The following is a 22,939-nucleotide window of genomic DNA, read 5'->3' on the forward strand; positions in this document are numbered from 1 at the left end:
GAATAAGGGGTGGCACTACACATGCGTAGTGTATTCATATGAAATGTAAACATTCAGTACAGGCGGGGTTCCAAGTCAAAAGACACATACATGTCACACTCTGATAGGCCAGTCCATAAATGGTAACAGTTTCCTGTACGGCGCAGTCAGGCTAGCACAATGTGTTATTCTCCATAAATTGTTTATAGATAAGTGTCTCTTTTCCTTGAGTATTATGACTAAGATGATAAGTTCAAGGAACTTATTGTCACGGCTGCGGCGGCTGCTGCTCCAGGCCGCTGCAGCAACTCTTCCTTCCCGCTGGCAGCCGCTGGGGTCCCAGTATCGGGAACCGGTGCTGCTGCTAGTTCGGCCCCTGGGGGCGCCTCACCTTCCTCCGCTCATGTCTCTCGATGTGCCGGCCGGCACACGTCCCTGCCTCCTAGGGCGCGTGCTGGCTGTCTCAGATTTAAAGGGCCAGTCCGCCCCAAGTTGGAAGTTACACTAAATCACTCCCTATAAATCCCAGCATGCCCTGTCCCTACTGCTCCTGCCACGCCTCGCCTGCCGTCACTAGCAACCAAGCCAGGGGTAGCGACCTGGGGGTCGCCTGCCGCAGCAAGCCCATCCCGCCTTGCGGCTGACTCTGGTGAAAACCAGCGGCCCCTTAGACTCCGCTCCCTGGTGAGGTGTGTGCCATCGCCAGTGACTGTTCAGTGGATCCACGACTCCAGGCGTTACACTGTTCTCATTGACGTGCTGGCAGCATTCCTTTCCTTCTTCCAAATCATCTCTGTCACCATCTGATCACGCTCTGATCATCTCCTGTCTCTTCAGAAGGCAGTATATATAGGTGTAGTCATATAGGTATGGTGCAAGCAGGTAAAATCACATTACCTGGCCTTATCACAGGTCAGGTTACATTGTGGTGTTGCTGTAGACCAGGGATGGGGAACCTCTGTCCCTCCAGCTGTTGCAAAAAATTTGCTTTTTACCGATCCTGTGTTACAGCCTGTTGTGTATCTCAGAACTGCATTTACAGTTCTTCTCATTGGTATTAGTAGAAGAGGAGCCATCAGAATTCCAATATCTGATGACTAAACAGTGATCACTGTAAGGACTCCATTATTACCAGAGCAAGCTCTGTGCAGACACTGAAAAAGCAGGGAGTGCAGCTCCGAAGAATGCAGAATTGTAATGCAGTTCTTTTATAATCAACTAATCAACTCAGTGTGTGTATATGTGTGTGTGTAAAATATATATATATATATATATATATATATATATATATATATATATATATATATATATAAATTTTTTATTTATTTTTGCTAAATAGGAGGAAGAAAAAACGCACACACAGGCAGAAAAAAGAACACACAAACTCCACGCCCATGTGTTCAATCCCATCATCCTATACAGTAAGGCATTGCTTAAGAGACCTCTGTGGAGTTCCAGGGGTTAACGCACACACTCCCCCCTCATTATAAACAGGCTGGAAGCTGTAATTAAAGACAAATATTGGGAATGCTTCTGGAGAGTAGCAGCCATTCACTGCAAAATGGAGTTTTCTGCTTCAGCTGTGCATGAATCATCTGTACTGACTGATAAACCCTACAGATCATCCCCATGTTTTCTCGGCTTGGAATCAAAAGGAAAATAAGCGGCGAAGAAGAAAAACATCTTTTGCAATCGAGCTTTGAAGAGCGCCGTACTGCAAAACAAATGATAGGTATCTGCTCCTGCGCCTCTGACCTCATTCTCTGCCCTGTTACAAGCCACTCACAATTGTCTGCCAGACTAATACACAGTGTGGCGGAGAGGCTACAATGTGTCACTGGGTGGTTGGAGGGAGAGATAATCTGCTGCATTAATGAAAGGACCGAAATAGGATAAAGTCAATTAGCAACTAAGGATGCGTGACGCATGGGCTACGTCATACAGGTATAGAATAGAGAGACTGAGAGGAAGACGTAAGAAAATTGAAACTGGTTTAGCAAACCATCTCTGTTTTCAAACACCTCTATTCGCAGAGGAGTGCAGCCAAAATGTCTTGCAAGTTGGAGGAGCAAAAAATTTAAAAATGCTCCATATTCATACATCATGCATCATCATTGACATAAGGGAAAAAGTGTATGATGAAGGGTGGCATGAAAAAAGGCGCAAATGATAATTTGCTCCCAATGTGATCAATGTATTATTGGGAATTGTGCAGTGTACACACCATTAGGCCATGTTCAGACATGGCAAAACAGTGGCCGTTCTGTGACATGACTCACAGAAGGCCACAATCTGAGATGTTCAATTACAGTATCGGCCGGGTGAACATCACTTAATCTTAATTGGAATGTGGGCAAATTCAGGTTTGCCCACACTCCAATTAGCTATAGCACACAATGTAACGTACGGCCGTGGTTTTGTAGATGTTGCAACGGCCGTTGTTTAATCAAAAATACATAGGGGGAGATTTATCAAACATGGTGTAAAGTGAAACTGGCTCCGTTTCCCCCTAGCAACCAATCAGATTCCACCTTTCATTCCTCACTGACTCTTTGGAAAATGAAAGGTGGAATCTGGTTGCTAGGGGCAACTGAGCCAGTTTCAATTTAAATCATGTTTGATAAATCTCCCCCATAGTGTGAATGAGCCCTTAGGCGGGGTCTACCTTGTAATTCCTGGTTGCATCACACCTGTTAAGTTCATGTGGTTGCGCTTCCCTGTTGGTTGAAGCACAATCACATTCACTTGTATGAGTGATGGAGTCATGTGTCATGGTGATTCCTGGTCACTAGGAATCACTGTGTATCCCCAGACTCATTGGGTCAGAATCACACAGGCATAATATTGTCTTAATTTTTCACCTGCAAATTCTGGCCCACCCATGCGTCTGAATCCTCAGCATCATCAAGAGCACATTATAGAGCTTTCAATACTTAGTAGAACCACATAGCATGATCAGTCAGGCCCGTGCAATAAGTAGGCATGCACACATACAGAAATATATCAGCTATAGGCGCACATGCACACCTATATGTTTGTACACTAAACCCCTGCAAATCTACTTTCCTTGGACCCCATGTGGCTCTTAAATGGGCACTACCATTTAGAAAAACTTTTGATATGTCCATCTGCTATGTCAAAAGTTTTTCTAAATGACAGGTACGCTTTTGGGGTTTTCTGGGCAAATTTACTGATGAACTATCCACACGATAGGTTGTCGGGGTGCTGATGCCTGGCACTCTCACAGTGAATGGACTTACTTTGTCTCAGTTCATTGTGTAACAGTGGGAATATGTAACTGAAGCTTAGCTCCTAATCACTTGAATGAATGTACGCTGCCATCTTCACAGGTCTGGTCACCAACTTGTGGCACTCTGGTTGTTGAAAAACCACAACACCTGGAATACTCTGACAGGCCCAGACGCTCAGGACATCCTGAGTGTTGTAGTTTTGCAACAGCCTGAGGACCACAGGTTGTAGACCACTGCTCTAGACAGTAAATTGTGCAATGAGAAAAGTTCAGTTGGCCAGAGTGCAGTTCTCTGTAGGACAAAAGGGAGCCCCAGCGCCATAATTTAGTCTACGACACAATGCAGAGGTCATGTCTGGGTAACAGCTGCCCTTTTACCTATATTTCTGCTCGCTCCATAATCCAGACTTCCCCCTCATATTTTCATAGGTCTATATTCTCTACAACTGATGTAGCTGATTCCGCCTTACAGTTCTGATTGCTTTTTATCTGCCACACTGCAGAGTATTAGAGAAAAAAAAATAACGCTTAGGAAAAAAAAAATCTGAGACTTGAGACAATTACTGCAGTCTGGAAAAAGGCACAACGCTGATGTATCTGCATAGCAGTGAAATGCTGATCTGGTTTCCATATGGCATAAGGTCAAATGAGCAAATAGAAGAAAGTGATTTGTACATTTGGAATGGCTGCACACAATTGGGAGCAGTTTGCCCATAATATATTGTGAAGTTTCCCAAATATATTAAAGGAACATACTCTTTATAAAAGTAAATACCTTATAAAGTAGTACCTTGGTTTAAGAGTAACTTGCTTTAAGAGCGTTTTGGAAGAAGAGCTCCCCGTTTTTTAAAATTGTGACTTGGTTTAAGAGCTGGACTGTAGCTCCCTGCACTTGGTGGGAGGGGGCGAGTGGAGGAGGGGCATGGTCTTCATAGTGGGGTCTACAAGACTGTACTCTGACCCAGGGAGCCTACCTCACCTTCCAAATCATAGCAGATCCACTTCAGGCTGCGGCTTAAATCAGGGAACAGGACTGTGGGGGTAATCACTCCATAGCTGTGACCACACTCTCCCTGGACAGAGAGTGCTGCTATACTGTGCCCACATCTGTCCTGTTCATTCCTGCATGCTCCTTGCATTCCCGGTCAGTTCTGATTGGATCCATGATGAACACATCCCTCCCCCATTGCTGTCATGTGACCACACAAACCTCTGACAGCAGCCCTGCTTCTCTATTCTAGCCTGTTGTACTTAATGGCTGAACTTACTACTATTCTTTTAAAGGGGTTGTATACCAAAAATTTTTCTTTCAAATCAACTGCTGCCATAAAGTGCCAGAGATTTGTAATTTACTTCTATTAAAAAATCTCAAGCCTTCCAGTACTTATCAGCTGCTGTATGCCCAGCAGGAAGTTGTATTATTTCCAGTCTGGAGAGCAGGAGTGGTTTTCTATGGGGATTTGCTGCTGCTCTGGACAGTTCCTGGCATGGACAGAGGAGGCAACAGAGAGCACTGTGTCAGACAGGAAAGAAAACACCACTTCCTGAAGTGAATTACAACTTTATGGCACCAGTTGATTTGAAAGAAAAAGAATTTTGGTGAACAACCCCTTTAAGTCAGTGTGTAACTTATATTACTTTTCTTGTACTCATCCTGAGTTAAGGCCCCCATACACCTTATACTAAAGTTGGTCAAACCTGCCTGCTGGTAGAATAAGGTGTATGGTGGTCTCCACCAACAGATGGTGTCGGGCGTAATGGATTTTTCACTGCCTGATCACGTTGTTCTCGTGGGATAAGCTGTTTCAGAGCAGGCTTACCCCTTTACCATAGGGAACACATTAATGTTCGGCCTTTAGAGACAGGAGAGATAACTGTTTGCCAATTGATCATTTGGCCGACAGTTGTATAGACATCTTTACAGCCTGTATAAAGGCCCTATTACACAGAGATTACCTGCCAAATCGGGCAGATATTTCTCTTTATAATAGAGCAAGCAAACTGCTGACTTTCTTTCAACATGTCAAAAAATTATTTGCCGTAATGGTGCATTTACACAGAGACGTTCGTCTAACAGATCTTTAAAGCCAAAGCCAGAAAAGGACTATAAACAGAGATCAGGTCATAAAGGAATGATTGATATTTCTCCTCTTTTCATAGCCATTCCTGGCTTTGGCTTAAAAAAAATCTGTTAGATAAATCTCTCTGTGGAAACGAACTATAACACAGCGGGTCTAATACAGCCTTTTTACTGTAGAGCCACCCTCACAATTCTGCTTTTGGGGTCACTGTGTGCCTATATTACATTATTTATCTTGTACAGTACAGTCTGCATTGTATTTCAGAGCTTCCCTCATAATTCTGCTGAGGGAGCCCATTGACTGACACAGCCTGCTCCTCCATTGATCGCCTATGACTAACATACGTATGACAAGTTAGCAAGAAGTAGGGGAGCATATATAAGAGAGTATGACTCCAGTATCAGATGGCGCAGTTTGTATTGAGTTACCATGGTGACACATAGGTCTTCATTCGAGCTGAATGATAGGAAATGTTTAATGAAGACTTTATCCTTCATTTTACATGCCATGTACCTATGAATCACCATATAGCATAATACAGGTATTGTGGCACTTAAGTATAGTATCTTCATCCTGGTGAAGTGACAAACAATTCCCAATGTAAAGGACAGTTGATAAATAAGTGATGTGGCTATTTAGGAACAAACAGCAGCACGCTCCCCATAGTGGCCTGCACAGCTGTTTGGCTAATTGCAGGCGTGCTTTCTGGCCTGTCTGCTGCAGAGATCTTCCAGACGAGAGTGATAACTATTCATTTAGTAATCATATTTCTCTTGATTGCGGAACACAATAAATGAGGCAAGGGTTCTATTTTTAGGTCTGTGTTATATATAGATCTTTTTCTACAGAACATGGTGGTGCTTTAGTCTGATGACTTTTTTTTTTCTTTTAAAGGGGAATGCACTTGTTCTATTTAATGCTTAGCTGTTATCATATGGGGGCACCTACTAGTAAGTGGATACTCTTCCCTAGGGGTTTCTGCATTTACTTATGTATTATATTGGACTGCAGTGTCAGACTGGACCACCAGAGGACTGGAGGATCCTCTGGTGGGCCTCTAGCTTTAGAACACTGACTGGCATGTCTTTTCTCACTGTTTCTTTATTGGTGGGCCCCCAAGATCATTTTCTCTGGTGGGCCCCAGATACCCCAGTCCGACACTGTTGGACTGCACAATCTCCAATACTTATTTTTCATAAATGTTTATTTAAAAAAGTTAACATGGATGGATTATAAGAAAGTCAAAAGGGGAAATGGTCCAGAATTTAGTGACAATTATGAGTATGGTCAGCTTAAAGGGGTACTCTGGGCTAGGGGTATTTTTCGTGTATGGCCAGGGAGTGGGTGGATATAGACGCCGACATCCACTTACCTCCCCGGCTCCAGCACCAGATCGCGGATCGCACTGCCCCGTTTTCCCGTCCCGCTGCCGCTTCCTGGTCTGAGCTGCGGCTTTAGACGCGACATCTCAAGGCAGCTCAGCCATTTAGCATCTGAGGCTGAACCCCGCTACGTCTGCTGAATGGCTAAGCAGCCTTCACACATCACATCCCAGGCCGCAGCTCAGACCAGGAAGCGGCTGCGGGACGGGAAAACTGGGCAGTGCAATCCGCGACCTGGTGCTAGAACCGGGGAAGAAGGGGGGGAGATAAGTGGACAGCCGCGTCTTTATACACCCCCTCCCCGGCCATACACGAAAAATACCCCCAGCCTGGAGTGCCCCAATAAACAAAGTTTATTGCTCTATTGGGAAAAAAAGACCACTTGAGAAATTAAAAGGGGCCATCTACTATTAGATATGCCCTTTTGATTGCTGATCAAATGGCCATAGGCAGACACTTTGCCAACAATGCTTGGTGGGCCCCTTTCTTTTCTTTTTCTCAGAATATGGTTCTCATAGACTTTACCAGTGCCGCTAGAGCAGTATCATTCCAAATGTGCATTGATATCTTCCAACATGGTCAAAAATGTTCATGGTCAATTACTGTTTATTGTATTGGATAAACCCTTAGGATCAGGATGCATATGGTCAACCCTTTGGCTTCCTTCATCGGTTTTCTGAAATAGGAAATCATTGGTAGATCTAGGCTAGCAATAGATGTCCTAGAATCTAATTAGGTGGGCCATTTGAGCTAGGATTGGATTGTGTATGGTGGAAGTAATAAACTAGAGTCACTATTAAGTCATCTGGACATGTCCACTTTTTAGAATTATAGTTATATAACAATTAATTGTCCCCTAAATTAGTGGTGTGGCACTGTTGAGATTTCAGGCAATGCTCCATTCATTTTCTATGGGACTTCCGAGCATTGCCGAGTGCTAAACTCAGAAGTAAATGGACGGGTGGCCAAGTATGCGTGTTGCTGCATCACTTATGTGGATAACGTGACCATCTTTCTTGTGATCCTAGCATTTGGACCCCTACCAGTACTATCCTGTTGATAAAGGATGACTTTAAATCTTGGATAAACCCTTTAAAGGGGCTTTCCAGTTAAAACCTGCTTGTCCCCTATCCACAGAACAAGTAAGGGCCCTATTACACCAACAGATTATCTGACTTTTTTTTTTTGAGCCAAAGCCAGGAATGGACTATAAACAGAGAACAAGTAATAAAGGAAAGAGTTCTCCTCTTTTCAAATCCATTCCGGGCTTTGGCTTAAAAAAAAAATCTGTCAGATAATCTTTTGGTGTAATAGGGCCCTAAGGGATTGCGGTGGTCTAACCTTCGTGCGATCTCCAGATTGGCTCCTTTGTTTTGAATACGGCCACGGGTAGACGTGACCCGGGGATCTATTCATTCTCTATGGAGCCATCGAAGAGAGCTGAGTACTGCACTCGGATCTTTCCAGCCTCTGCATAAAGAACGAATAGAGCTGTGGGTCACATGCCTGCCCGCAGCTCTATTCAAAACAAAGGAGCTGGGGGCTAATCTGAAGATCGCTAGGGGCACAGAGGTGTGACCCCACACAATCTTACTTGTACCCTATCCTATGGATAGGAGAAAAGTAGGTTTATTTGTTTTTTTTTTTTAAGGGGCTACTTTTTAACCAAAAAGAACGAACAAAATTGGCAGTAAAAAAAAAAAAAAAAAAATTGCCGTACTGTATATGTGTGACTGTTATCAGACACCAGTGATGTGTAACCTACCAGTTTAAGTCAGTAATCCTTTACCCACGCACATGTTTTTCCTAAGGGCTCACACATTCTCCAAACAGGACCTCTCGCCCCGTTATCCCGGACCCTTCACCACAGAAACAAGCCCTTGCAGCGTTTGTCATTCATTGCTAGGAGCGTGTGACTCACAGACTTCATTAAGATGTCAGAATACACAAGACTGCTATCTCCGTGTGTAATCCCCTCTGTGTCCAGGGGAGCTGTGACGCAGGCACAACACAGCTACTCAGAATGAATTTGTGTAATAATACCTGTGTGTAGACACTAGGTGTAGGTCCATTATTAGAGGGACAAAGGAGGTGTCTCATTATGTGGTATATGAAACCTTAGGAAAAGGCCTCCTATTTTCTATGTGCATCAGTGATTTACGTAGGTTCTGAAATAGAAAAAAAACACAATAATAACATTGTATGGCCAAGGAGAGAAGTAATGAGGATAGTCTAAAAGGGGGGGGGGGGGCAGAAGCATGGATGTGGCTAGGGGAGGGCGGCCAGCAGCATGGACGGGTGCGGGAGGGCTAGGGGAGGGTGGCCAGTGTGATGGACGGTTGTGGGGGGTCCTTTGGGGGGCTAGGGGAGCCGGTGCAGGTTGGACTGGTGCCGGGGAGCCTTTTTCTGCCACCCGGTGAGTGCACAAGCTGCCATTGATGACTGCAACCCAATTACAATGTAAATTGAGGAAAAAAGCAGTATATGTGCATTTCCCATAATAAGTGTATATTAGGAATTTGTCTAACTTTCCTTATGTAACAACATATTAAAAAATACTTTTGGCCGGAGTTGTCCTTTAATGTTGAGGGGGTAACATCACATTGATCCTACTCTCTGCAATATGGTTGTGTTGTTGAATTATTTATGGTAGCCGGACCCCTCTAGTACAAGTACACTATAGGCTTGGCATAACAATGATTTGGTTGTGGAACCAGTGGTATGGCCATTTCTCTGAATGTGTTTTTGAATGTGAGGCCAGGCTGCATGTTGATCAAGCTGCTGTAAGCAGTGACCTGTCTGTAAGTCTGTTACCATGGCCTGCAAGGTCTCCGGACTTCTCTCCCTTTGAGCACATCTAGGACGCTATTGGTCAGCAATTGTAAAGTGAGCTGCTAGCAGCGGATATTGATGATCTACACGTCCAAATGCATTCAGCGTGACAAAACATTCCTTAAACCACCATTAAAGGGGTTGTTTACAATAAAAAAATCTTTCAAATCAACTGGTGTCAGAAAGTTGTATAAATTTGTAATTTACTTCTATTAAAAATATCTCCAGTCTTCCAGTACTTAATCTGTTGTATGTCCTGCAAGAAGTGGTGGATTCTCTCCAGTCTGACACAGTGCTCTCTGCTGCCACCTCTGTCCGTGTCAAGAACTGTCCAGAGCAGCAGCAAACCCCTATAGAAAATCTCTCCACTTGCTGCAGGACATACACCAGCTGATAAGTACTGGATGTTTTTTTTTTTTTTTTTTTTTTTTTTTTTTTTTTTTTTTACTAGAAGTAAATTGCAATTCTCTGGCACTTTCTGGGACCAGTTGATTTGGGGAAAAAAAAGGTGAACAACCGCTTTAATACCCTTAGCTACACCATGCCAAGGCTTGTATAGGAAATGTGGCGCTTATACTCTATACAGAATAAATTGAGAGGCTTTGAATTTTTTCATCATTTGCATATCATTAAGATGCCTGTAGACCCTGTGATTTATCCAGGGCTGTCCAGGTCTTCTGATGATACAATTGTTACAGAGATTATAACCTTTCCATTATTTCTATGTTTTTCTGATGGGTTATAATTTCCAGCATCTGTTATTTATTACAAATCACATAGAAGCCAGTCTGGTGGTCCCGACTGAGGCAATCTTAGTAGAGAGGAGAAAGCTGCCTTCCCCCCTCCACATACTTTTGTAATACGTCATCTTTACCTTAACTTGTTTGGGATTCCTCCATGTCCTGATCTCATCACAAATTCCATTTTCTCAGCAGAAATCCTGAAAACAAAATACTATTATGTTTAGGTCAGTGATTCTTGAGTAGCTACTGAAAACTTCAGATTAGGGCTTCATGGTGATATTTGCATCAGTCATAGTAATGCTACGTTTACATGTAGCGATAATTCGCCCAAACGATCAATTAGCAATTTTGAAGCAACGATTTGGTTTTTATAACGATCAGCGTTTAGAAGAATAAATCATTAGAAAAATCGTTATTTCGATCGTTTTTAAAATTGCTTAAGCCCATCTCACACAGAGTGAATCTTTGAAAGACTGTTTACGCGAAGCGATCTGCAGATTTTTAGCCAACGACGATTTGAGAACGTTAGAAGATCACAATGAACGATTTCTCATTCCTCGCTTGATCATTCGCTGTGTTTACACGAGCCAATTATCACTCAAATGCGATCGTTATCGCGAAAATTTGAACGATAATCGTTCTGTGTAAACGCACCATAAGACGTTCACATTACTTCGGGATTTTTCGGATTGTAGCACATCTTTTTCCCATCTCGAAACATCGATGTCACATGTGAGTTGCATGTTGCAATTTACAGTATTTAATCTACTTTGGAGATGATGAAATCTAATGGCAGATGTCCACAGCTGCTTAGCATGTATGCCATTTTCACAAAAATGCACATTTGTAATAGTAAATCTGCCCCACTTTTTTGGTTTAAGAGTAACTTGGATTGAGAGCGTTTTGCAAAAACTGTTATTCAAAACAGTGACTTGGTTTAAAAGCATTGCTTTGGTTTAGTAGCTACCTGTACTGGGGGAGGGGGAAGGGGGCCTTCTCTTGAAGGCTCAAGTTTTTGCTATTTCTGACCTAGACCATCATAAAGGATTCTTCCAGCCATGACTCATGTCTACAGCATTTTCGGCACAAACATCTTTTGCTTTTTTACCCACTCCACTTTCACAAACTTCCCATACATAGTGCCTAGAGATGAGCAAATTTACAGTATAAATAAAGCAAAGCGCTTCGTTAGCTCAGCAGCCCTATCAACTTGGTGCCGCTCCGCTCTGGGTGCTTGGAAAAGCTGGATCCAGTCCTGGGAAACTGGGAAAAGTTTCTGGAAGAGCAGCATGGAGTTCAAAGGAAGCCACTTTGCTTCATTTATACTGTAAATTCACTCATCTCTATTAGTGCCCTAGACAGTAGCATTCTTAGAGCCCTTCATAACTGATATAGGGGTAGTATAAAGTGATATAAACCTGCAAAACATTGCCTTTCAGGGGTTTAGGGAAAACCTAGCAGGATTGGCAATGGTGGCCATACTGGTTACCACTCAACTTTACTAGAAATAGATCAATTATAATGAACAGTGGTGGCATAAAATCACCACATATCACCCATTTATACAGGACAATGTATAGCCAAAAATGATAATTTAAATGGCTGCACAAAAGATCCAAATGACGGCTGAACGAGCATTTGCTCTTTTGTCAGCTTATAGCTTATAGCTAATAATTAGCCTGTGTTATATGGCCCAATAAAAAGAATCTCTATTATTTCATGGGGGGAAAAATTTTTTGCTTGGAAACAAAAAAAAGTCCTCTTTGAACTGTTCCTTTGAACTGTTCCTATGACAAGGCTAAAGTACCAGTGCAGAGGACAGGAAGTACTGTCATATGGTTACTGGAGTAGAAGAGCTGTACTCATAGCACCTCTAACTTCATCGTTAGGGGCTATGCTGCTTTATATACTTTCCTTTATGACTAGTGGCAAAAGACTTCTCCCAAGGTATCAATGAATAACAGTATCTGGACACCATGTACACTGTTTGCCACTTACATGACTGGTAGATCCCGAGGTACATCGGCATCTGGCAAAAACAGTATATAACAAATACATGAATAAGTCAGCTTGTTAGCTTCTGTTGTGTTGAGCTTGGCATTTTCAGAAATCCCTTCTGTGGGAGGGTGGGTGTATTTGGCACTCAACTTGGCATCGGCTAGACACTGGTATCCCCAGAACACGGTGACTACATAGTCATTGAAGGAACTCCATGTCCTGACTCATTTAGTCATGATGTGCTGTTCTTGGTGAGCCAGACGCCTCATATAGCTCGGTAAATACTACAGCTTGTGCTCAACAAGTAAAGATTCTGTTCAGCATCATGCCGCATTTACCACCAGCCTGGAAAAAAAAAACATTTTGGAAAATTCTCCAAGCTGAATATTTTCAGAACGATAATTTAAAGGTCCACATACATGGTTGTTCTTATTGATCTGTATATCAGCTGGTGTTATTGAAACACATACCCTAAAGAAGGGCTCTCTTTTTCATGTCTCAAGGGACAAAATGGAATATAGGACTCCATGCTATAAGGCCGTAATCACACACAGTATGACACCAGCCATTCTGTGACACGGCTGTGTCATAGAACGGCCGGTGTCAGTGAAGTTCATCCCTGACAGTACTGCAGTACAGGCCTGATGAACTTCATTTCTTTGGATTACCTATAGCCGACATGGTAAAGTGCGGCCGGAGCTGCACTCTACCTTGTCTGCTCTGTCAGTCTTGTGCGGCCGCTATTCAATGAATAGCGGCCACACAAAACTGAAAAGTCAGTTTTTTGTGCAACCGCAAGGAATCCCAGCCAAGTGCATACAGAGTGTATACTTTCTGGCCGAGATTCCATTACAATCAATGCAGTGTATGTTTTCATTTAATGACGGCCGCTGTTACAACCGTTGATATGTAGCCCATAGCCAAGGGGGTGCTGCTGGGCAGGTGATTATTTTTGGTGTAACATTATAATAATTCCTTTATTTACAGCAACTTATTTGCACCACAATCCATTAGATTTTTGACTATCTATCTATCCTAATTATTCATCTGTTATCTGTTTACCTACCTACTAATCCATCTTGATAAATGGTGATGATCACCTGACTGCTCCACATTCTCTTCCCATTCTACAACTTCGGCACAACCTAAAAACAAATTGTGCGAGACATCATATTACTGCTGTGTGTCTAATACGCCAGCTTCTGTAATCCCCCCCCCCCCCATGTGTATGTGTAACGCTCCTTACGTATGACTATCCAGCACAGCCCCCCTTTTAGTATTTATAATTTTATACTCAGACGTCTGTCTCCACTTTGGCATAGAAGCAAATGAGACATAATATTTTAGGTTTTAAGGGGAAAAAAAAGTGTTAGAAAACCCTTTTCCCGGCACAGAGTGAAAACACTCCAGCAGGACTCACAGACATCATTAAGTAATCAGTGCGGACTGCAGCCTGACTCACCGCGCTGAGAATATTTTGATAGATCACAAAAAGTTACTGTGTATGATGTGTGTTGCGAGGAGGACTGATTGCATAGTGGAAAGAATCTGACAAGTGGAGTCAGACTGAGCCGGAGTAATTCCACCCTAATTTTCTCTTTTTTTTTTTTTTTTCCCCCCGCCAGGGAGACGAATGACAACAATGATGCAGTCACATGGTTCCTGACACATAACTTACTGGCCTCGATCACAGGCAGTAGCAGTGGTAGAGAACTGTATTATCATCATAATCATCATCATCGTTATCTGTGAGTGTGTGCGTCACCTCCCCCCCCCATTTGTGATGTCAGCAAAATGGATCTCTTGGTTGATGGTTGCCTTGAGAACCGCCTGTGGGATGGAGATGGGATAAGGCAGTGATTAATGGATGTAGCCATGGGCAAAGCAAAAACACACACACGCACATAAACCAAAGCCATGCATTGAAAGTGACACATTTTTCCAGCATGCTGGTAAATTCTTAGTGTCATCAAACAGAACACTGAATGAAAAGGTCCTTCATAAGTCGGAGGGTGCTAGCGTCTTAGCAGATGAAAAGCAGAACGACACAGACTCATAAGACAGTAGATCTTCGTACTGTATTAATTATCTAAGAAGGGAAAAATAAGTATACTGCCGCACATGGTTAAATTTGAGTAATTTACACATTGCTAGTTTATACGTTTTTATTTACAACAGTAAAGTAAGCCACAGGCCCTACCATAAGAGTGAATGCCAGTCATAGATCCCCTGTAGAGTAACTCAGCAACAGATGCCCCCTAAAGCGCATCTACTTATAGGGTCCTTTAAGCCACTCAGAAATGTTATAACGTCACTAGATTGGACATTTTTACTAATGGACCTTGCTTGATGGGTCTCTTCCTTGACAGAGCAGTGATCTATAGTCAGATTTATGTACATTAACTCTCTATCAACTCTGCCATAAAGCACATACTTATTGCTGTACTTTGCAAACAATGCAATAAGAATGCTTGTGCCTCCAATATTGCTGCCCCCACGCATTCTTTTTTAATTAGAAAACATTTGTCTTGATACAAACTTTGTTTTGATACATACCCTATCAATCTATGAGGTTTCCTAATGTTCATAGCTAGGAAGGAACATAACACTGAACGGATGCTGTCACACCCCAGGGACCTTAAGGTGATTCCCTGCTCTCATGTGACATTATCAATTAATAATAATAACCAAAAATAAATACTCTTGGGAACTACTTGGGTTTACCATGGATGTAGAGCGAACAGGGGGAATGAATGGGATTCTTTCATGTGTTATCCCAAACTTTCTTCAGGGTCTCACTGGGAGATCATTAGGGTTGAGTTTGCATGGAAGACACTATTGTTAAAACCTTAGAAGGCCAAGAGGTTGGATCTGTCGAGGGCAGGGGAGGCCGGTGGTTGCATAGTTGTGGGTGACTGCCTCCAAAAACAAATGTTACCAAGGGCCTAGAGTTGAGTTGACAGCTCCTCTCTACACTCAAGTATGCTCGCTACAGGAAGTAGCTTCTGATCTTGACCCAATGACCCAGTCTATAGTGATTGTTTCCTATGTTTAATGTTTTCAGTCCTCAAATTCCACCTCGAAAGACCTACTACAATAAAGGCCTGGGAAAAGGTTTTCTGGTCTGGAGAGGTCAAAGTATTTAAGACTAGTAACAGGATTTGAAGAGACTGAAGCATCCATGTAAATTCCTCTGTGTCTACCTTAGGACCCCTGACAGCGGGAATCCCTGGGTGGGATTATGTCCCAATTTATTAGAGATAACAAAACCACCAGGGAGCTTGAGTCAGCGAAAACTGGGCAATAATTATTCTTGATTTCTGTTTAAAGGGCAAGTCTTGTAAAACACAAAAATTGTGTTGTCTTCTAGGAAATACAAAGCAATTAATGTATACTTAAAAAGCATGGAAAGTTCTTTGTAATGAAAAACTCTTCATCTTTTCAAATTCTTACACAATATATGACCATTTTAGGGAAGGGTGTGTTAGATCAGTGCTTCTCAAACTGTGAGGCGGGCCTCACCAGTGAGGTGCCCCCTAGTTGTTGGTAAGGCGCAGCTGAGGAGTCAGTATTCACAAAAGTGACTGTAAGCTGCACAGTTCTTTCCCTAAAATCCAACAAGGAACATTATTGACTCATTTTGTGCTTATTTAATGTTGAGAGGTTAGGAGATAAATGAAGGGTAGACTGAGCAATAGTTTTTATCTTTGCATGGACTTTTCCTTCACAGATGGTGAGGCCCAGCATCCTCTTGGTCAGTCTGGTGAGGCCCAGGCATAATTTATTCTATTAGGTGAGGCTCCAATAGAAAAAGTTTGATAAGCACTGTGTTAGATAATTTGTTGGGTGTCCCAGTAGTTATGTGAATGGGTGCTACCAGACTCATAAGACACCCTCCCCCCATGGTTCCCAGTCAGGAGACCTGAGTATAGACAGGGGCTAAATGCTACAGAAACCTCCCTGACTCTTCTCAGCCAAGTATCACCAAGACAGACAGAGTTTGTAGGTATTTTACTTGGTGGTATTTCATTAATAATAATAATAATAATAATAATAATAATATTAATAATAAAAATTAAAAAAAAATTACATAAAGGGAGCCCAGAGCAAAGCAAGACAGTTCACCTTCACGTCCAGCTCCTCTTAGGATAGCCTTTTGCTATGTGACCCCTCCTCCCCATCCTATCTAAGAGGGTCATTGAGGACCGATGGCATAAATGTGCCCCCCCCTCCCACTTTCAGCTGCACAGTATGACTCCTCCCCTGGCCAGGTCTCATGTAAAGGTAATCCCACCTTTTTTAATACCTGGTCCAATCCCAGGCTACAGATTTCTTCTTAATATTGCCCTTTCTCCCTACAACAAAGCCTGCTATTCCTTGTGCTGTACTATTTCCCTCAGCCATTTTAAGTACAACACCTCTCCTTCCCTTACCAGAACTTCTAAGCAATTCCTAGAAATTGAGTTGCAGTGACCTCCTCCCTATGGCTCTTCCATTGCATTTATTGCCCTAAACTGCTTCCCTCCAGGGCGTTACTTTATGGGCTATTAGCAGCAGGAGGATTTTAGGCTCTAATTTGACCACCAGCATGGCATTTGTATGTTATTGCTATGTTTGTGTTTGCCTCCTAAGGGTTCTTCAATTTCTGTTCATACTCCAAAAGCAATATACTCTTTGATGTGTACTGTTGTGAAAGACACATTGTTCTTCTTTTCATTCACTTTGTCCTTTGTTGAAAAAGCTTCCCAGTTTCATTGTTTTGGTCTTCCCTCAGGTGACTTCCCAGCATGATGAGCCCCTGTGACGTATTGGTGTAAACATTCATTACTTGAGCGGAGAATTCCCCTTTGCAGAGGAACAAGTTCTGTCTGGACTGGGTGGTTTTGGGACTTTACTCTCCCTTCTCTTTTATGCTAATAATAATTTAATATTAAACAGTTGCCTTGTCTTGTGGTGTTATATTGAGATGACCTAATTGTTGCAAAGTTCATTGAGTGGAAGACTTTTTGTTCTAGTTTGCGTAATAAACCTTAGTCATTGTGATGCAAGGTCGGTAAAGTTCCATAGTAGCTGTTTGAGAGTTGTACTATTCCCATACAAGAGAATGCAGAAGGGGTCATAGTGGATAAAAACATCAGTTAGACCTGTATTCCTTTACTTGCCATATTTGAGGACATCAATATTATAAATGCCTATGCTATAAACCATTGGCATCCAATATATGACTCTAAAACTGTTGAAAAACTACAATACAATACTGCAATACTACAGATACATTGGTAGTAGGTGTAAATGAGCTAAAAGACCCTGATATAACCTTTGTATCATTGACCTCCACCCCTTACTATACCATCTACGGTACTGAGGTCCTGTTACATAGCAGAGGGCCCTTAGAGTCCACTTAGGCGGGGTCATTGCAACCAATATAGCCACTTATTGGTTCTGTCTGTTTGCAGAACACGTTTGCATATTATATTATAACTTTTCAACCATATTAGGACAGTTTAAGGAGGAACTTGTCTTACTTTTACTTCATTACCATAGATAAGACGATGTGAGTGATTTATAGGGTTGTTAAAGTCTATGGTTCCCACATTACTAGGAATAACATTACCAGGTTTTACACTGTAATTGCAGGAGAGGAGTAGTGTCCTTTTGAACCATGTGTCACACCATGTGTTAGTGGCAGATGTAGTAAGCCTCTGGGCCCAAGTGCAATAACTGTAAAAGGTCCCCCAAGCTCCCATATGCCCTCCAACATCAAGAAACAGGTGAGACCGCTACATCTGTACCCACATAACTGCACCCTTTGTTATCGATGTATAAAATGCTCTCCAGTGGTTGATGGCCTTAAGTAACATGAGGTACAAAATAAAAAAATTGCTTGTAACTTCTTGAAGACATTTATTATAGAGCTGCAGGGACCAGCAAAATGACAATGATTGTTATGGTATATATCCATCTTTTACTATATGGCAGTTTAGATTACTTTGGTTCAGGAATGAGAGCTTTTACAATGACCTTCAGAGACACACTTAGATACCCTGGCAGGTCTGGTCTTACAGTAACTTTCATTAGTGTGCTCCACCACCAACTTGGTATAAATAGTCATACCATAGACTATCATGGACTAATTATTAGCACCAGAGTATGCCTTAGGGGCCTACTGCACGGAGCGTTAATCGTCCGTAGAATAGAGACAACGATTAGCCGATGATCGGGTCATAGTCTGATCATTTATTTAGGTGCAAACCTAAAATCATCGGGCACTAACCGTGCATCGCTATGTGGAATAGCGGTGTGCGGCAGGCGACCGACGATTCCACAAACAGCATACTTTACCTAACCATGCTGCAGGGCTTCTCCTGCGCTCCTTCTCCCGGTCTCACGCGCAGCAGCAGCTTCGGAGCAGCCTGTCTGAGCTGACAGACCGCTCAGCCAATCACTGGCCGGGACCGCCGCGGCCAGTGATTGGCTGAGCGGTCTGTCAGCACAGACAGGCCGCTCCGAAGCTGCTGCGCGCGGGATCGGGAGAAGCCCTGCAGCAAGGTTAGAAAAAGTATGCTGATTAAACAAGGGCTGTAAGGACATCAGTAACGATGTCCCTGCAGCCCTCGCTAAACAATTATAGGGTCGTGGAATAGGCCCAGAAAACGAGCCATTGATCGGGCCCCCATCAGCCCGTGGAATAGGACCCTTAGTAATAGTACCGTACACTGGACCCATAAACATACATTTGCCTACATAGCAGTGCTATTTAGTGCCAGCAGCACTATACAAAATAAACAATGTACAGTGCCAGTGTACAGTACGGTCTATAGCACAGGTCAAATAATACATACAGTGGTCAAATTACCTCTCCATACATAGTAATGTTTATATATAGTATAGCACTGTTATTAATGATTATTATCTAGTTATTGTTAAAGTTGCCCCAGGATCATGGACTCCTCTAGTATGCAGATTGGGTCGTACTGTACCTCTATATGTCTCCAATACATGCAGAAGCTTAAAAAAAATAAAAGCTCCATGAGACTCCATCAGATGTAATATTGTGTATTATGAAGGAATCATACTGCGCCACACAGCGATACAGAGCTGTAAGTGCTCCTTACTAGAAATGAGCGAACCTTGAACATGCTGGGGTTTGTCCAAACCGAAACTTTCACCTTTTGATTACCAGTGGCTGAAGAAGTTGGATGCAGCCCTAGAGAGTCCTTGAAAACTGTCCTGGTGTGTTTTCTTGGAAGCCCCAGGGCTGCATCCAGCTTCAGCCACTGGTAATCAAATGCTAAGAGTTTGGGTTGGACAAACCCGAGCATGCTCAAGGTTAGCTTATCTTTACTCCTTACGCTTATCTCTTATCTGTACTCTTATGTCTACTCCTTATGCTTCTGGCTCTGTGCCCAGAACTTGGAGAAGTCTAAAGGCCCTTTTACACAGAACGACTATCAGCCGTATTCGGCCGATATCAGCCGTTATGGCCGATAATTGTCCTGTGTAATAGAAGGCAATGATCAGCCAACATGAACAATGTCAGCTGATCGTTGCAGTTGTTTATCTTTCAACACGTTGAAAGACAAACAACTATGATAGCAGCGATCTTCTGCTGACGCCCTGTGGAATAGGAGCGGCAGCAGCAGACCGCTGCTATAGGCTGCCCGGACTATCTAGCGATCACCCGGGCAGCCCCCCCTCGCAGCCCCCTGCGCTCACCCGCTCCCTGCCGCCGCGTGTAATAGTGCCAGCAGGGAACAAGGAGCAAACGAGCGCTGACAGTCCTTGTTTGCTACTCCAGTCACCCCATGTAATAGGAGCTTTAGACTGAGAATTTAAGAAATGTTCAAAAAGGTGGAAGCTGTAATGGTGGCTAAATCCTGTTGTCACTTATGGAAATGTAACATGTAAATAGGATATATATAAAACGGAAATGGCTAGAGAGAACTTTTATACACTTGTGAGTAGAGAACGACTCAAAGACCTTTATATACCAGGGTGGAAATAGTGAGAACCAGTAAAATGATCTTTTGCCTTACAAGGTGAAACTGGATAGGAATGGCCATTAAGTGGTTAACTGGGTCTTGTGATCACAGCCTCAGATGACCTAGCGAGAGTTTATATCAATGTCACTTGTTAATGGGAAGCTGCTGTTGCTGGTTCTGGCCTGCCTCTTCACGAGTGACCGCCTCATGTGACTACAATGTTTTGCATTTCAGACACTACGCTACAACTCCCGAGAAGAATGCAAAACCAAGAACAGTTCTCGTTTCTAGTAGTGCAGGAAATTGCTGGACACCCCAGGCTAGAAAGGGCTTAAACAAATTCAGAATTGTAAGCGGCAGATCATGTAGGACGCCCTGAGCTGCACATGACAGAAATTCCTTCGTTTTGATCTGGGTGTAAGGCAGCTGTAAAAAAGGGTGTGGGAAGAATTTTTTTTATTTTTATCAATTGATAATTGTATTTTTTGCACATAGCCGGATATCCCATGATGCATAATGTATCACAGTGGGTAGCACAAAGCTGCAGGGTCTTAAGATGAACAGGAAGGGACGAAGAAGCAGAACATGTCTGTAAGGGGTATGTTCATGATCAAATGTTGAAAACTGAATATCGATAGGAAATGCCAGAACTCAAATTAGTAGGGATACCATATCTCTGACCCTTGCCAATCTGGATAACAAATGAGGTTTCCTTTGTGTTTACTTCTCGCATCACTGCCACCAGCCACCTGCTGTGCCAGCAATTACAACATATCCTTATATAATTTAAGATGGCCATACACCTTCAGTAACTGTAGGATGAACAATTCTCTCACATCTTCCCCATATACATGAACATTCTGATGAAGGGGAGGATTAAGTCGCGCAGCCAGACAGCTTTGGCATCGACTTATCTCTGTCTTAACCAAAATCATCTGTTCGTGGAGACTCAGGAGGCCTCCATACACTCAAAACTGCCACCAGCTGCATATTCTGCTGACACTAGTAGAAAATGGATGGGAACTTCCAGGGCAAATGCACACGTCCGTGCATGGACGGTGTCAGTATACTAGCGCAAACTTTCAAACATCATCGAAACTCCCGACATCATAATCATGATGGTGTGAGCTCCAAAGTTCTAGTCTGCAGAACACAGTTCATGCACGGACGTGTTTCTGCAGACATGTGCATTAGCCCTTATTCAATCTGTATAATCCTCCAGAGATGCATACAATTCTGCTGGATGCTTATGGGAACAGCGTCAGATATTTGCTTAAATGGTCACTGTCATTTCATACATATTGGGGTTGATTTACTAATGTTGTTCTGCTAAAGTGTCGGCTTTGTGTCCATTTTCCCTGCCGCTTTACTGTTCTGCCTTATTTACTAATAGTGTGTGAAACAAAAAAGCTTGAAACCTGACACACACATCATTTTCTTTTTTAAAACCAAAGTGGGAGTGTCCTTTAAACCCGTTATAACCAATTCTTAAAATTAGCCACTTCTATTGTGGTCGGATGTTTGGGTTTTAGGGCTCTATTCCACCTGACGATTATCGATCGCATAATCGTTAGCGATTAACGATCTCAAACGACCGCTATTGCGAAAGACCTGAAAACGTTCACTCATTTCCATGGAACGATAATCGTTACTTATGATCGTATTTGCAATCGGTTTTTCTTCGCTATTTCTTCACTATTGCGTTATCTACTGCGAACGACCGAAAGACGTCTTATTCAATGCGAACGATTTGCGAACGTTTTGCGAACGAGCAACGATAAAAATAGGTCCAGGTCTTATAAAGCAATCAACGATTTCTCATTCGGTCATTAAACGTTAACTGCATTTCAACCGAACGATTATCGTTTAGATTCGAACGATTTAACGATAATCTGAACTATAATCGTCCGGTGGAATAGGGCCCTTAGTTTTGTCACCGACAGATTTAATAAGGGCATCAGACACATAAATCTATTGGTTCGGGAAAATAAAACACAGGTGTAGGGTCCAAAGCAGACCATCAGTGCACAAATCTTGAACTTTTGACATGTTGAAGACCATGATCAGCCGACGACATTGTGCATGTTGGCTGTTCATGGCCTTTCAACATACACTATTAAACTAAACGATTATCGGCCTGAACTGACGGTGGTCAGCAAAGTAAGGCCAATAATGGTTTAGTGTAATAGGATCCTTTAGTATGCATAAATATGAGCACAGCTCTGAAGGTATAACGTATATAATGCAACCTGTTAATCAAGATCACTTCAATGTAAAGCAATTAATATCCTCTTTTGCTTGCACAAATTTTTTTTTATCTGTACATGTACAGGGAGACCTTCAATAATATCTAGCTTGGAACAAACGTCATCTTTTTGTATGGAAGCATTTTCTCCAATCTCTCCAATGCTTTCTTTTGTCTAGCACAGAGCTAAAAGGCTCCCCATAGCTTTGGGACCTCTTGCAAAGTAGATAACATTTGACTATAGGAGGAAACTATGTAGACACATAGGTCTGCATTAGAACTGTGTACGCGAAACTAGAATATTTAATAAAAACTGTTGGAAAACGTTCCTTTCTTAGTTTAGGTGCATAAATGAAATAAATGGTTGGAAAGCTGGACATAACCTTTAAGCCAGCAAGCAAGTTGGCTGCTGCATGTGTGTGCGTAAGTACAACATTGACCCTGCCA

At 42.6% G+C, this 22,939-nt stretch overlaps 1 long non-coding RNA gene across 2 annotated transcripts in view; it reads left to right on the top strand.

Moving 5' to 3' along the window:
- The window catches only part of LOC138789891 (uncharacterized), a 34,408-nt gene extending 16,285 nt beyond the window's left edge, over positions 1 to 18,123 (top strand). Inside the window, exons 2-4 of one of the 2 annotated variants that reach the window (XR_011362810.1) lie at positions 13,891 to 14,013; positions 15,996 to 16,058; positions 17,040 to 18,123. This is a non-coding gene — a long non-coding RNA (uncharacterized lncRNA). The remainder of the gene's footprint in view (positions 1 to 13,890; positions 14,014 to 15,995; positions 16,059 to 17,039) is intronic. The other variant, XR_011362809.1, reaches the window with a different exon arrangement.
- The last annotated feature ends 4,816 nt before the right edge of the window (positions 18,124 to 22,939 follow it).

This window comes from Dendropsophus ebraccatus, chromosome 4 (assembly GCF_027789765.1).
Source record: "Dendropsophus ebraccatus isolate aDenEbr1 chromosome 4, aDenEbr1.pat, whole genome shotgun sequence".
NCBI classification, from domain to species: domain Eukaryota; kingdom Metazoa; phylum Chordata; class Amphibia; order Anura; family Hylidae; genus Dendropsophus; species Dendropsophus ebraccatus.